The sequence below is a fragment of the Camelus ferus genome, chromosome 18 (genome assembly GCF_009834535.1).
Source record: "Camelus ferus isolate YT-003-E chromosome 18, BCGSAC_Cfer_1.0, whole genome shotgun sequence".
NCBI lineage: Eukaryota > Metazoa > Chordata > Mammalia > Artiodactyla > Camelidae > Camelus > Camelus ferus.
The window spans coordinates 7,440,907-7,456,292 of record NC_045713.1 but is presented as its reverse complement, the minus strand read 5'-3'; the positions used below and the strand labels follow the sequence as shown (position 1 = coordinate 7,456,292).

The following is a 15,386-nucleotide window of genomic DNA, read 5'->3' as shown; positions in this document are numbered from 1 at the left end:
ATAGGTCACTCTGTGGCCCTCGACTACAATCTTAGAAAGAATGCTTAGCCTCAGTTTACAAAGCTGTTCTGGGTGAGACTGATGGGAGGCCTGGACCTTTTCTATTTGGCATCGTCATCCTCTGACATCTGTTTTCCACCTTTAGAGGTGGCTCTTGCTTAAAAAGAGCTGATCCAGAGTCAGACTTGACCCTTTGGCTAATCTTGTAGTCTCACTCAAGCTGTTCTTGTTCTGTTCTGAACTGTCCTGTTCCTTTTGCTCCATCTTCCCTCCCTTACATATGTCCTCTGTTCTAACACATCAATTCTGTGTGTTGTCTCCCTGAAGAGACTGCCTTTCAGGGCTGTGCTGAACTCCATGGAGAGAGCCGCAGGCACTTGGGAGTGGCTTGTAGAAGGCTTTGTGATGGGAGAGGAAGCCAGCCTCAGCTGTTGGCAGGCCAGGAGGGAAAGGCTGAGCATAAAGAGAGATGACAGTTAGCATTTCTTAGGAATACATTATTTTAAAAGTAAGGTATGTACATTTTTTTAATACATAATTCTGTTGCACACTTAATAGACTAAAATATAGTGTAAACATAATTTATATGCACTGGGAAACCAAAAAATCTGTGTAACTTACTTTACTGCAATAGTCACTTAATGGCAGCGGTCTGAAACCGAGCCCGCAATATCTCCGAGGCCTGGCTGCGCCGTATTTGCGTTCCTGCCTTCCTCGAGTCCCTTCTTTGTCCTCTCAAAATGCTTCTTGGGATGACTCTCTAAATTAACTATTTATTTTCAAATATTTAACTCAAGTTCTATTTTTGAGGAAATTAAAATGAAGAGCCCTATTATGTGCCTACGGTTTGACACCCATTATCTTATATACTTTTTACACAAGCCATGGAATATGCACCAGATCCTTTTTAGAGATGAGGATGCTGAGGTTCACAGAGGTTTAACAAGTTCCTCAGAGTCACTAAGCTAACAAGCGTAGAACCAGGGTTTGGAACTCTGTCTGACCCCTAAGCCTATCCCATTTCAACCATTTCTAGGACCTCAGGGGAAAACCCCGTGGGTCGGCATCAGCAGACCTAAGCTCTGGGTTCAGTTTTTCCTCCACGACCATGTGTGACCTTGGGCAGACTCCTTGGTTGTTCTTGGCCTAAATCTCATTTGCATTCCCACCTCAGGGTTTTTGCACAAGTTATTTGCTCTGCATGGAATGTTCTTCCTCTAGTTTCTCTCTGTTTCAGAAGTCCCAAAGACCACATCTGGGATCAGTGATTTGCTAGAAGGACTCACAGAACTCAGTAAAGCTTTAATGCTAGTGGTTGTGGTTTATGACAGCGAAAGAACACAGATTAAAATCAGCATCAGTGGATGTGCACACCCATCAAGGCTGGGTGGAGATTGGGGTTGGGAGCTGGCTGCCAGTGAGAAGGGCCCAGGTCAGCGGGGGTGACTCAGACCTGATGGAACCAGACCTGTGGCCTTACTCATTATGCTGTGCTGTTTCCAAACAGCCTCATCGGTCCTGGTGCTGGGATGGAGCACCCAAAGGGCAGGGTGGCTTTGAGGTTAATGTGGGCCCCGTGAATGTCCTTTCGGGGACTAGCATGCTGCTGAGCACTTTGCAGGCCCTCTGCAAAAACATCTCCTGGCTGTTTGTGAAATACCTGGTGGACTCCCACTGGCACCACTCACCTTTATGCCATTTGGGAATTTCCCAATCCCACTATCAGGAGGTTCATCTAAACCTCAAACATGCCTGGGAGGTTGAGGGAGGTTCTTATCTGGGCTTCTGTTTTGATCCACAAAGATGTCCTGAGCACCACTCTGGGTCAGACACAAGCTGCTCCCAGTTTGGTGGGGAAATGTCAGACCCATGAATGGACCGATTCAATATGGCAGGAGGTTGGCCCCCGTGGTTTGGAAGCAAGAGAAGGAGTACTTAGTTCTAGAGGGGTTTGGGAGGAGGTAACACCTTCTCTGGGGCTTTTAAAATTTATTTTTAAAAGCCAAATTCATAGATGTACATGCTTTAAAAAGTCAAACATTCCTACATGGTTTACAATCAAATTAGTGGTGCTTTGCTGTATCTGGTCCCCACTCTGGGATTTCCCTCCAGAGTCCATTTTCAATCCACTGAGAAGTTTCTTCTGATGTTCATCATCATGTCATTAAATGACGTGCTTCTCCTACTGTTCCCTGATTACCCTGGGAGATGAGAGTTCAGGTTTCTGATATCCTCCTTGCCTCACACCCATTTCCCACCTTCCCAAAACAGGGATAGGAATGTGATTCTTATTTGGTGTTCACGTCTTTATGACCTAAGTACTCATTATTCGCACGAGAGCCACGCATACTTCTAAGCTTCTGTTTCTGTTTCTGACATCTCATCTTCCTTGGAATCAATAGTTCCTTTTGTAATTTGATGTGTTTTCCTCCATCCCTGTCATCTCTTCCACAAGAAGTGTAAATCCCCTCTCATGATTCTCAAGCCCTCCCCAGGCTCTCTCCTTGCTTAGTCCTAGGCTGCCTGTTCCTGCTTCTGCATAACCATCAGCCTGGGCATTCGCCATGCCTCTGTGCTGCACTGAATTACCTGTTCCCAGGTCCTGGGGCTGTCTCTTTTTTGGTTTTGTCCCTCATTTCCATAGAGGCATCATCTTGTCACTTTCTGAAAAATAATGCATAGGAGTAAATTTTTTAAAAAAGAACTTGCATGTCTCAATAATTCTTTGCTCTATGCTCATGCTTGATTGATGGTTTGGGCATAGAATTGTAGGTGGGGCAGAGTTTTCTCTCTGAATTTGAGGACACAGAGTCTTGCTTCTAGCATGGTTGTTGAGAAGTTTAATGCTCTTCCGCTTTCTGTTCCTGTGTGTGTGACCTGTTTCTTGTCCCCACGTCCTTTTGGAATCTCTTGGGATTTTCTTTTTGTCCCTGGTGTTCTGAAATTTCATGACTATGTGTCTTGGTGGATCGGCTTTCATCCATTATTCTGGGCCAGAGCTGTCCGACCCACCTTTCTGCGATGATACAGGATGCTCTCTACCGGTGATGTTCAATATGGTGGCCTCCAGCGGCATTAGGCTACTCAGCACTTGAAATGTGGCTGGTGTGACCAAGGAACTGCATGTCTGGTTTTATCTGACTTTAAATAATTTATATTTTAATGTATCTAGCTACATGTGACCAGGGGCAGCCATATTAGTGCCAGTTTATTGACGTCTTAGTCTGGAGACTCTTGCCCTTTGGTTCTGGGAAATTTTCTTGACTTCTTTCTTTTTTTTTTCTGTTCTCTTTTCTGAAACCCCTGTTGGTTCAGATGATGGAGTTCCTGCATTGAATCTTTACTTTTCTTATCTTTTCTCTCTGATTTTTCATCTTTTGTCCTTTTCTTTTAGAGTGAATTATTTAACTTCACCTGACTACCTTTCAATGGAGTGTTATATCTTCTTCTTTTTTTTATGTCTATGAATTCATTTTTGCTCTCTGTTCTGATTTCATGTCAGCACAGCACTCAGGCCACTGAGACTGTTTTCCAAAGCTCCCTTCTTTTTCCTGCGTCACTTCTGTTCCTTTGAGCTCCCTTTTCTGTTTGTTTTAATCTTTCCCTTAAATGCTGGCCAGTCTGTGCCTGTCTGCTTGTATTTGAGAATGTGTGGGAGTTGTCAATGATGGGCTTCTGGGTAGAGCTGTCTGGCTGGAGCACCTTAAATATGAGGACCTGTAGGTCCTTTGGGCTGTTCCGCTCTGCGGGAAGGACTTCTCTGGTCTCCTGCCAAGGAGATGGAGGGTGATGGCAAGCTCACGATTCCTCCGCTTCCAGTGATGTATCCCAGCCTCCTCTCTGCCACAGGTCTCCAATCCAGAGAATGTCTAGTTCAACATGTGCAGAGAACATCCCCTAGTCTTCTACAGGGCAGGGGAGGTGGCCATAATAGAGTACCATGACCTAAGTGGCTTAAAACAACAGAAACTTTTTGTCTCACAGCTCTGGAGGCCAGAAGCCCAAGATCAAGGTGTCCGCAGGGTTGGTTCTTCCGGAAGGGTCTGAGGGAGAATCTGCCCCAGGCCTCTTCCTAGTGTCTGGTGGTGGCATTAATACTGATTTTTTAAAAAAAATTAATGGGTTAGAATATAGTTTGTCTTGATCACAGATTTTTGGCAATTTTGTGCTCAAGTGGTATGCCTCAATCTTCTTGCCCCAGTCCCTGCCCTGCCTGGAAGTCCTCCCTGAATTTTATAAACACCCTGTGTCTGTAAGGAGGGACTGAGCCTTCCTTACTCCTGTTTTTTGTTCCTTTGAGGTTCGTCTTTTCTCTGCCAACAGTGCACTCACTTTGGGAACTTTTTAGAAACAATTTCTGCCCCAGGATAGGAGGAGGGGGCATTTCAACCCAGGGGGATTTGAGGTCCTACAGGAGTGGGGAAAGTGTGGCTGGAGGTCCTGCTCAGGGCCCTGAGCTCGCACAGCTGGACAGACCCCCCCCCCCCGCCCCCATGAGAACCCAGGAAATTAAATGCTAAACATTTATGACTCAGTGGTTCCACACACAGCAGGTGATAAAAAGAGCCATTTAGACACAGTCAGTAAGAATGAAAAAGGAAAAGAGTTCATAGTCAGCAAAATCCCAACCTTTTAATTATTTTTCAACTACAACTTGAACTTGTGTCTCCTCTTACTAACAAAAGATTCGTCCATAACTTGTGATTACTCTGTAACTCTCATCCTTTTTAGCACTAGCGGAAATGTTTATGAGCTCAAACAGTTGAACGCTTCTGAGGGCCTACTGCAGGCCCCGTGTCCGACTGGGCAACATCACATGTTCTCTTCCTTCAGAGCCACCAGGAGGCCGACATGCAGATCCAGGCTTCAAGCCCCTCCGGTCATGGGCCCGGGTCTGGCCTGGTCTGGGCTCCTTTAGGAGGGAAAGACACAGCTATTAACACTCAGTCTATAGATCAGGCAGCTGGGGCTGAGAGGGTTTCAATCCCTCACCCAGGGCCTGCGTGTCAGTCACACTCCATGCATGGATCCCGCCTAGCCAGCTGTCTGCACAGCAGGGAGCACAGACATCCCTGGAGTCCAAAGACAGCTCAAGGGCCACCTGGGGCAGGTTCCCAGCCAGGCGCTTTTCTTATCCCTCTCTGTCTCTGGCAAATTCTTACAGATTCTTAATTAATGTGGCTGCACAAAGTCAAAATCCCAGAATGTTTACTATTTCAAAAAAACTAGGATAGCTATTAAAAAAGAGGAAAGAACAAGTGATGGTGAGGATGTAGGAAAATTGGAACCCTTATCCGTGGCTGGTGGGGATGCAACATGGTGCAGCCACCATGGAGAACAGTTTGGCAGCTCCTCAGAAAGAGAGCATAGAATCACCGTACGACCCAGCACTTGCGCTCCTGGGTAGATAGCCACGAGAACTGAACACAATTTCTCAAAAAAAAAAAAAAGTACCTTCAAGTTCATAGCAGTACTATTCACAATAGCCAAAATGTGGAAGCAGGGCAGATCAGGGGATGAATAAGTAAACAAATCCATACAAGAGGGTATTCTTCAGCCATCAGAGGAGTGAAGTACTGATACACGGTGCAAGAGGGGTGAACCTCGAACACATGTAAATGAAAGAATCCAGACACAAGAGGCTACACATAACATGATTCTGCTCATATGAAACATCCAGAAAGGGCAAATCTATGGAGACAGAGTGTAGAGTGGTGGTTGCCACGGGCTGTGGCAGGGGAGAGTGGGGAGAAACTGCTTCATGGGCGCAGGAGGTCACTTTGGCATGATGGAGATGCTTTGGAACTAGACAGAGGCGGTGGTGGCACAACGTTGTGAATGTACTCAATGACACGAAATTGTTCAGTTTAAAATGGTTAACTTTATGTCATGTGAATTTTATCACAGTGAAATTTTTAAAATCCCAGGAATGTCCCCTAACACATACAAGACAGGTCACTATGGTGCCTGCGAAGCCCAGTGGCCTTTTCCAGAGGCCCTGCACAGTCTTCAGCTCCCTGCTGACCTGTCCAGGCTGGAACCTTGTCCCTACAAAGATAGAACCTGTGATCCTGTCACTTCCTTATTAGCAATAATAAATATTCGGTTGACTTAGACACTGTGCTTTGCAATCAGGCGATGACAGACATACTCAGCAATGACAGTGACGGCCAGTTGGCTCATTCTCATGGCCTGAAAAGCGCTCTCTCCTTCTCTCCTTCTGGCAAGCACTGCTCTGTCCATGGTAGTGCAAGCGGTGCCACCTCCTCTGGGAAGCCCACCATCCGCCCGGTGTCTCAGGACCCCATTATCTCTACCTTGCCCAACCTCTGGACACCTTTGGAGGAGTCTGCTTGTGTGGGCCCCCCACCTAGGCACTGGTGCCCTCCATCATGGTCTTGTTCGCACTTTGTGCCCATGGTGTGTCATGGCACCGGGCACAGTGAAGACCAGTTCAGACCGACAGAGAGGGCCCTGTGACCCTGGGGATAACTGTGTGACTGAGTGGAAAGAGGCACCTTGTCTTGGAGTCCAGGTGTGGGCCGGACTTGGCTGGGCAGGGCCCCTGGAAAAAGTCCCTGGGCTTGGCAGGCACCGTGGTCATATGTCTCCTTAGGAACTTTTGGAACTGTGCGTACGAACAATGAGTGTTTGTTTTCTGGGGCAATGGTTTATTTTTTTCCATCTGATTATCTCAGGAGTTGATGTTCTAACCAAAGGTGAAGAACTCGGCTTGTGAACCTAGGTGATCGCGGCTGGATGAACCCACTGGATGAACCCGCAAAATTGAACTCCTGTGGTCAGTTCAAACAGCTTCAAAGGTAGAAAAATGTTTAACTTACTAGTGATTTTAAACTGTTCACCCTGGGATCCAAAAGCTGGGTTTCTGGAAAAAACAAGTAATGACATTCTTTTCACTTATCCAAAAAGTTTATTGATGGGATTTTATTTATATAGAAAATGTTACAAATTTTGAAAAGGCTATATGTACACGTGGTAAAACATTAAAATGATATAAGCAGATAATGCTTTTATACTATGAAGAATTAAGTTTTCTTAGGGTTTTTTTGTAGATACTTCTATCAGTTAAGGATACTCATTGCTATTAGTAGTTTAAGTTCTTCCTGTATCGTAAAGGACATACTGAGTACTATCAAATGCACTTTCTGAAATTATTGGGATGATATGATTTTTCTCTCTTAGTCAATTAACCTAGTAACTGATATTTATATTTATTGTCTGTTAACCACCCTTGAGCTCCAGGGTGAAGCATGGTGCATCACCACTGCTGGGTGAGGGTTGCCTCCATGTTGTTCAGGATTTTTGTACTGAAGCGCATGAGTGAGATGGGCACGCAGTCTTTCTTTTTCATCCTGTTTTTGTTCTGTTTTGGATCAAGTTGACCCTGTCCTCATAGAATAATCTGGGTGTGATGCCTTCTTGTTCAGTCATCTGGATTGTTTGCATTGGACAATTAGGAATCTCTTGGCTTCACCTCTGTGTCACATCCTCTAAGACCTCTAAGACCAGCAGTGGTGCTGCCTCCAGGCAGTTACGCCCCTGTTTAACCGCCTCTCATTGGTGTGGCTGGGCCCGGTGAATAGAATATGGCAAAAGAGACGGGATCACTTCTGAGATTAGGTTATGAAAAGACTGTGGCTTCCTATCTTGGGCGTCCTCTCTGACCCACTCACTCTGAGGGAAGCCAGCTGTCATGCTGTGAGCTGCCCTGTGGAGAGACCCAGGTGGCAAAGATCTGAGGGAGGCTTCTGGCTCACAGCCAGCCGGGAACTGAGTCCATGAGCTTGTGGGGAGATGAATCCTGTCAGACCACCTAGTGGGCCTGAAAGTGAATCCTCTCCCAGTTGAGACTTTGGATGGGACACGGTCCAGCCTGACAGCAGGACTGTAGCCTCATGAGAGAGCCCGAGCCAGAGGTACCCAGCTAAGTCATACCAGGATTCCTAACCCAAGGAACTGGCCATAATAAATGCTACTGGGTAATCTGTTAGACAGCATTAAGAACTAACTTGCTTGTCCTGGTCTTTGGACACATGTTTAGTTCCAGACACAACTGCAGGGACCATCTTTGCATGGATTCCAATTAAATTTGTGGAGATGAAGCCTGACCGTGCCTCCCGACCTACCAAATCATCTGTAATACAGACGTTTTAGAGAATCACTGTCCCATGGAACAAACATTTACCCCAAAGGAGAAGGAAGCCAGTGGACACCCTCTTCCCCACTCCTTCCCCTGACGGGCCATCCTGGATGGTCATAGGGCCTCTCAGAAGATGGCCTCTGTTGATCAAAGAGTTGGTTGCTTTTGATACCAATTGTTAGCCAGGTTGGTTAAGGCACCTGGTGTCGATTATGTGTCCTTCCATGCTTCATTCCTATTTTCCTTCACCCTTGTTCCCTTGGGATCAAATGCCCTATAAAATAGTAGCACAAAAGCCTGTGTCTCAGGCTCTCCTTTTTTGGGAAATCAAGCTAAGTCATACATGTTCCTTAAAGTTCACTGTAAAACCCTCTGGAGGTTGTGTTTTCCTTGTGGGAAGATTTTGACTTCCACTTAATTTTTTTAATGACTTTTTTTTTTTTGACTATTTAACTTTCTATTCTTCTTGGGCTGGTTTTGGTCAATTATGTTTTCCTAGGAACTTGCCTGTTGCTTCTGATATTTCAACTAATGTTTTTCACAATTCTTAGCAACAATTAAATTAATAGGTATAATTTTCTTGAGCTTAAGACTTTACCCCACAAATTTCAGATATTATTACATCTGGGAGTTTGACCTCTTAATCCCTTCACCTATTTTGTCTGTCTGGTGACCCATGACCCTACTCCCTTCTGGCAACTACCAGTTTGTTCTCTGTATCTATGAATCTGTTTCTGTATTGTTCTGTTTGTTTGTTTATTTGTTTTGTTTTTTTAGAGTCCACTTATAAGTGAAATCATATGGAGTTTGTTTTTCTCTGACTCATTATACTTGGCATAATACCCCCTAGGTCAATATTAAAAACCTCAAACATCCTGAGAAGAATGTTCAGAACAAATGGGCAGAAGACCTTAATAGGCATTTTTCCAAAGACATACAGGTGGCCAACAGGCGCAAGAAAACATGGTTGATATCACTGACCATCAGGCATTGCAAATCAAAACCACAGTGAGATATCATTTCACGTCGTCAGAATGACTGTTAGCAAACAGACAAGAAACAACAAGTGTTGATGATGATGTGGAGAAAAGAGAGCTCTCCTGCACTGTCACTGGTGATGCAAATTGGTGCAGCCATAATAGAAAACAGTATGCACATTCCTTAAAAAACTAAAAAGAGAACTACCATACAGTCCAGCAAGTTCACTTCTGGGCATTTATCCTAAGAAAATGAAAAAGCTAATTTGAAAAGCATGGGGGAGGGTGTAGCTCAGTGGCAGAGTGCGTGCTTAGTGTGCACGAGGTCCTGGGTTCAATCCCCATACCTCCATTAAAAGAAAAAAACCCCAAATATCAACACCCCCCAAAATAATTGGAAAAAAAAAAAAAGGAACACTATATATCCCTTTGCTCATGCAGCGCCGTTTACAAAAGCCAAGAGGTGGAGGCGAACTAAGTGTCCAACAAGGGTCTTGAGTTACTACCTCAAGGCATTCGGGTTTAATATTGGATGTTGGGAGTGGTAGGAGAGATTTGAGCAACCCTGAGAAACGTTGAGAGACTCATGTTTTACCAGTCCCTGTCTGGTGGCAGAGCACGGAGTCCCCTGGATGAGGCCAGCGTAGGATCAGGCAAAACTCATTCGGAGGTCACTGCAGCATTTAGGGGAAACCGCCGATGCTTCCCCCTTCTTCACAACATAACCTGGGATGCTCATCTCTTCCTTCATCTTACGCTTCCTGTTTCATTAATTCCCTTCCTTGTGATCTTCTGAAATTTGCCTCCCATTCTCTGATTCCTCTTTCACTCATTGGTTTCATCATCTTTTACTTCTTGCTTTCTTGGAAACCTAAATGACTGAGACACGTCAGAATTATTTGCAACATCCCTTATCTGCTGACTCTATGAGTTCATGAATACACAAAATTCAGGAGTGGGTAGAAGGATGTGCTGTCCTTTTATGTGGCCACAAACAGCTCTGTAGCATTTATGACAACACTGGAACATGATGGAGGGTGTGGAAAGAAATTTTTACCCCATGTGGGGCTGTCACGACCTGCCAAGTTACATCAGGAGGCCCCTTGGAATTCAAGCAAGCATGTTACTGGCACAATTTAGAATCACAAGATCTAGCTCCATGCCCTGCATTCATGGTTTAATACTTGGGCCACATTCTTCTCCACCCTGAGCTTCTGTTTCCACATCTGTAAAGTGGAAATTAAATAATCCCAGCACTACTTAACTCACCGAATGAGGATCAATTAAAAGAGGCATGAAAGAACTTTATAAGGTGTGCAGTGTACTAGAGATATTAGTGGTTAGTTTATCAAGGAAGAGGAACTCAGGAATGGGAAAGTGCGCAGCCATGAGGAGGCCCTCCTGCTCCTCTTCCCTTTGCTGTGAAGTCTGTGGAAGTGCTTCTGCTCCAGGGTGTGGGGGGCTTTCTGCATGATGGGATGTGTGGGGGTCAGAAAGGACCTAATCTCAGGCCAGGAGACCTATTGGTTAAAGTTAAGACTGAACTCTAAACCTAGATGATTTAAATTTGAATCCCAGCTCTGCTAGTGGTTAGTGTTGAATCCTTGGATGATCACTTAACTTTCCTGTGCCCCAGTTTGCTCATCTGTAATATAGGGATCAAAACAGTGCCTGTCTCCTAAGGGCGTTGAGTGGGTTGAGTTAGTTAATGCAGGCCAAGTACTCAGAATAAGAAATAGTAGGTCTCCTTGCCTGAGGTTAGGTCTTGCTCTGTGTGTGTGTGTGTGTGTGTGTGTGTATGTGGCGTGCACTTCTTTCTATAGTCCCAGTTAGAAACCACTCTACAATTAGAGCTCAAGTCCTGAATGGGTGGTTTTCTTCTCCCAAGTCCATCCTGGTCCATCTTGGCTCTCCATCCTGCCCTCAGGGATTCTTGGTTCCTGACTAGGGTACTTGAGGGCCCTAAATGACATAAAGGAAGGAGAATAAAGGACGAGGGAGGGACACAGGCTCAGGGTTTCAGGCAGTGAAGGGGACTTGTGGAAGGGGCCTCTTAGGTCAGTTCTGGTCAGTTTCCCTCGTGGACAGATGAGGAGCCAGACCCAGGGCCGGGGTCACACGCTTCCAATGCCATTCCTGTTGGTTCTGTTGTCTTCATATCTTTCAAGGAGAACAGAGTTTAAGGAAAGAAAGAAAGGTCAACTATATTAATGCTAAGGGAGCTTAAGAAAGGGGATTCTTTTATTTCCTAGCACATGTCCCAACATATAGCTCAATATTTATTTGTGTGGTTATTTGTTTAGACCCTCTCTCCTGCTTGCCTTCGGTAAGGGCAAGATCCTGACTCTTTTGTATTTAAGCTCGGCACATGGCCTGAACACAGCAGGTATAGGTCCCAGTCAATACACAGTGACACTGGGGCAAGGGGCTCACCTCCTCCAAGGCCAAGAGGGAATGTCCACAGACATGCCGCTTACCTCACCACTCCCCCACCAACCTCCGCACCCAGCCACCAAGCTTAGATACCACCTGGTTACCCCAAAATAGCAAGATCAAGTTGTGCCCTACTGAGACTGAGAGCTTGAGAGTTGCGTTACAGATGCATGATCTTTTTTTTTAAATTGAAATGTAGTTGATTTACAATGTATTAGTTTCTGGTATATAGCACAGTGATTCAGTTATATATATGTATACACACACACACACACACACATGGACACATACACACACAAATATTCTGTGTTGTTTTCCATTACAGGTTACTATAAGCCATTGAATGTAGTTCCCTGTGCTATATAGTAGGACCTTGTTGTTTATCTATTCTGTACATAGTAGTTTGTATCTGCCAATCCTAAACTTCCAGTTTATCTGTCCCTCCCCTCGTCTCCCCCGGTAACCATAAGTTTGTTTTCTATGTCTGTGAGTCTGTTTCTGTTTTGTAAATAAGTTTGTATGTGTCATTTTTTTTAGATTCCACATATAAGTGATAGCATATGATATTTCAAACACATAATCTTGCTTTTATTTTATTTTTTTTTACACTCCAGATTGTGGCCTGTGAAATTAGACTCTAACACACAAAGCACCCTGAGCAACACTGCCTCCCCACATTGTGAGCAATTCTCTCAGCCAGAACTCAGGACAGGCTTCTCAGAAAAGGAGCCACCTCTGAAAGGTCAGGACTAGCAGACTTGATGGTGCCTTTTGTGTCACTGAGACCTGACACCTGTACTGATATCTGAGCCTGTACTGATATCTGAGCCTATGCTTTCCTGAGTGCTACTTGATTTTCAACCCTGACCGATTGCTGAGGACTGAGAAAGCAGATAAGCCAGTGACCCTTGATGAAGACTCTGTGTTTCTAAAACCTGCACAATTATTATATCTTGGCTGTACTATATCTACCTGTTCATTTGTTTCTATCTTCAGCCTGAATACCGTTGGGGTCTGAGCCATATCCGCACCTTAAGCATTTAGAACTGAGCTTTGCAGTACGTGACGAGCCCGCCAATACACAGGTGAGCAGAACAGAGACGCGGGGTTGGGGCGCCCTTCAGGCACACGTCTTCCTAAACAGTCTTAGTGCCGCGCCCCTTCACATGAGGTGCTCCCTGCTGTGGATCGAAGGGGCGCAAAGATCATGCCTTCTGTCACTTCCCCTTGCAGAGCAAGGCCACTTGCAGTTGTTAGCATTTGGCACTGGGGACACGTTATTCCCAAACAATGACTAGCCTACTGTCACTGGGATAGATTCCAACCAGTTGGACAGGGCAGGTGAACAGGGCAGGTGATGGTCATATTAGGCTTAGTAAGAAAATCATCATAGCCGAGTATGTGTTTTGGAGGAAGAGGAAAGCATATACTTTCCACAAGGGTTGTGTTTCCAAGAAGAGTAAGAAAGGCTTTGGGATTAGTTGAGTAAATTAGGTTATAACTAGTTATCAGATGACACCCTAATCTTTCCATGTTGGATATAATTTCTGTACCTCTCAGTCGGGAACATAGAGAGGTAGATCTTACACGGCAAGACCCTTAGTATCCTCATGACTTGCATGTGTCTTTATTTCTGCTGAGATGAGATGGAGTCCTTAGTTCTGGAGGCCCACAGGGAAGCTCCTGGGTCCGGGGTAGCCATCTAGACCAAAACCAGAATTTTAACGAAATGCTTTTGCAGCCTTGAGTCTCACTATTTCCCTGAGTGACCCTTATCACCAAAAGGCAAATGTTGAGTATCAGCATTTCAGGGCCGCAGAGGACCTGCCCGGCTTCCTTCATATTAGCGTATTTACAGCATTTCTGTTGTTGTGATCAGTAGTTGTTGGGAAGCCACTTGCACTCACTGAGCCTTACTTTCTACATCTATAAACTAGGGAGTGTATCATGACCCTGTTTACAGGTAGCCAGAGAAGGCGCCAAAATGGAGCAGAAAAGTGTCAGATCTCCTAGGACTTTCTATTCTCCTTTCTTTGGGGGATCATCTTCCAGCTTCCCGTGTCTGTCCTTTTGGTGTTCAGGTTTACAGCCACTTCTGTCCTTAGTTATGTCTCGGTGGGGCTCTATTATTCCAGAGATCCCAAGGTGTGCCACATACTGAGCATGGTTGTGTGCCTCATTCCCTCCACGGGGAGGCGGCTCCCAAAGCGGGGACTGTATGGCTTCCAGCCCACAGCCCAGTGCATCACCTGCACCTGACATTCACCTGTGTGGCTTTGAATCAATGGACAGATAAATGGATGCATTCATGCATTGTATTTCTAGTGGCAACTATGGATTTTAACAGGTGCCTCCTGGAGAAAGCCTGAACCCAAAGTTGACGAACTATGACGGTAGGAATTTCATGCTGCATGACAAGCTCCCAAGGAAATAAAAGAAGGCAGAGGGGGAGATAGTTGGGACCTACTGCGTTTTACCAATGAGACATCCACCCACTCAGGCTGGTGTCAGGCAGCCCCGGGGATTTTCAGGCCAGAGGGATGGAAAGAGTTGGCAAGAGATGAGTATCACTTTCCACAGAAGAACTGAAAGAGAGAAAAATATAGAGAGGAGGGAAGTGCACATGCAGGTTAAATGTCTTCTATTTCTGTTGAGTTTTAATCACCTTTGAGGTTTTGTTTTTCACATAATCCATAGTTTCTTGGGCCAAGCAAACACAGGACACGGTTCAGAGTGAAGATACTGAGCTGGTGTAATTTCTCCATGCTCAGGCCTCATATTTCTCCCATCAGGAATGCAGTGGGGAGCCTCACAGGTGACACCGACTGCTACTCTAGGCCTCCTCTTTACCAGCCCCTCACTACCCAATAAAAAATTCCACACTTGTCAACAAGCGGGAACCCATCTGCTCTGATCACCCCTCTTTGACCCAGAGAAAAACTTCATGTCATCCTTTGGAGACCTGTCTATGGTACGTGCCACATCACTGGTGGAGAAGGTGGTTGGGGCCCACTTGGCTGATTTATTTTCTTTGCTCCCTTCACACCTGTTGGTCTTGGATTATGACCTTTCCAAAGAGAGGGGCCATTCTTTGGTCTAGAATCTATCTAGCTTGTTCTTATTGCGGGACCCTCTGAGGTCGGTTGTGCAGGAAGCAGCCTGAATTGATATCCCTTGGTGCAGCCATCATCATCTGGTCCATGTCCTGCCTCTCCTTCAAGTGCCTCTTGTCAACAGAATTCTGATGGATGATGCTGCATGTGCAGTGATGGTGGCCAAGGTCTAGCCAGGCCCTCTTATTGCATTAATAATCCTGGAAGATGGCATGATCATCAAAGAACCACAGGGAAAGAGCACGCAGGTGCCCAGAGGTCTTACCTCTAGCAGCTCAATTCCACCAACCTTTTGGGATGCCCACTCTGCAGGATGCACCCTGCTAGATACTAGGGAGAGACATAATGGTGACTAATACCCACCCAGGCTTTGCCCAAGTTCTCCATCTGGTAAGGGAACTAGGTGTGGAAACCAACAGTGATGCTGGAGACAACAGGATTGTGTGCAGGGGACAGAAGTCCCTTGAGGAGGAAATAGTTATGTCTGTTCAAGGAGGTTGGTTAGGAAAGATTCTAACATACAGGTTCTGTCTGAGCTGGGATTTGAAGGATGAGTAGGAACCTCACAGGGGCAGCAAGGGTATTTGTAGGCAGGGGAAACTGCGTGGGTAAAGATCTGTAGACCTAACTTGTCTAAAGAATTTCAAGTATTTTGGAGTGTGGGCAGCAATGGAGACAAGGGCAGTATAGAAGAGATATGGC

The 15,386-nt window shown here is 45.5% G+C and overlaps 1 protein-coding gene across 1 annotated transcript in view; it reads left to right on the top strand.

Moving 5' to 3' along the window:
* LOC102512762 (cytochrome P450 3A12) overlaps positions 1-15,386 on the top strand; it is a 64,143-nt gene that overhangs the window by 10,197 nt on the left and 38,560 nt on the right. Inside the window, exons 3-5 of the mRNA XM_032459760.1 lie at positions 6,699-6,821; positions 12,186-12,313; positions 12,568-12,656. The gene's annotated coding sequence lies outside the window, so the exon portion shown is untranslated. The remainder of the gene's footprint in view (positions 1-6,698; positions 6,822-12,185; positions 12,314-12,567; positions 12,657-15,386) is intronic.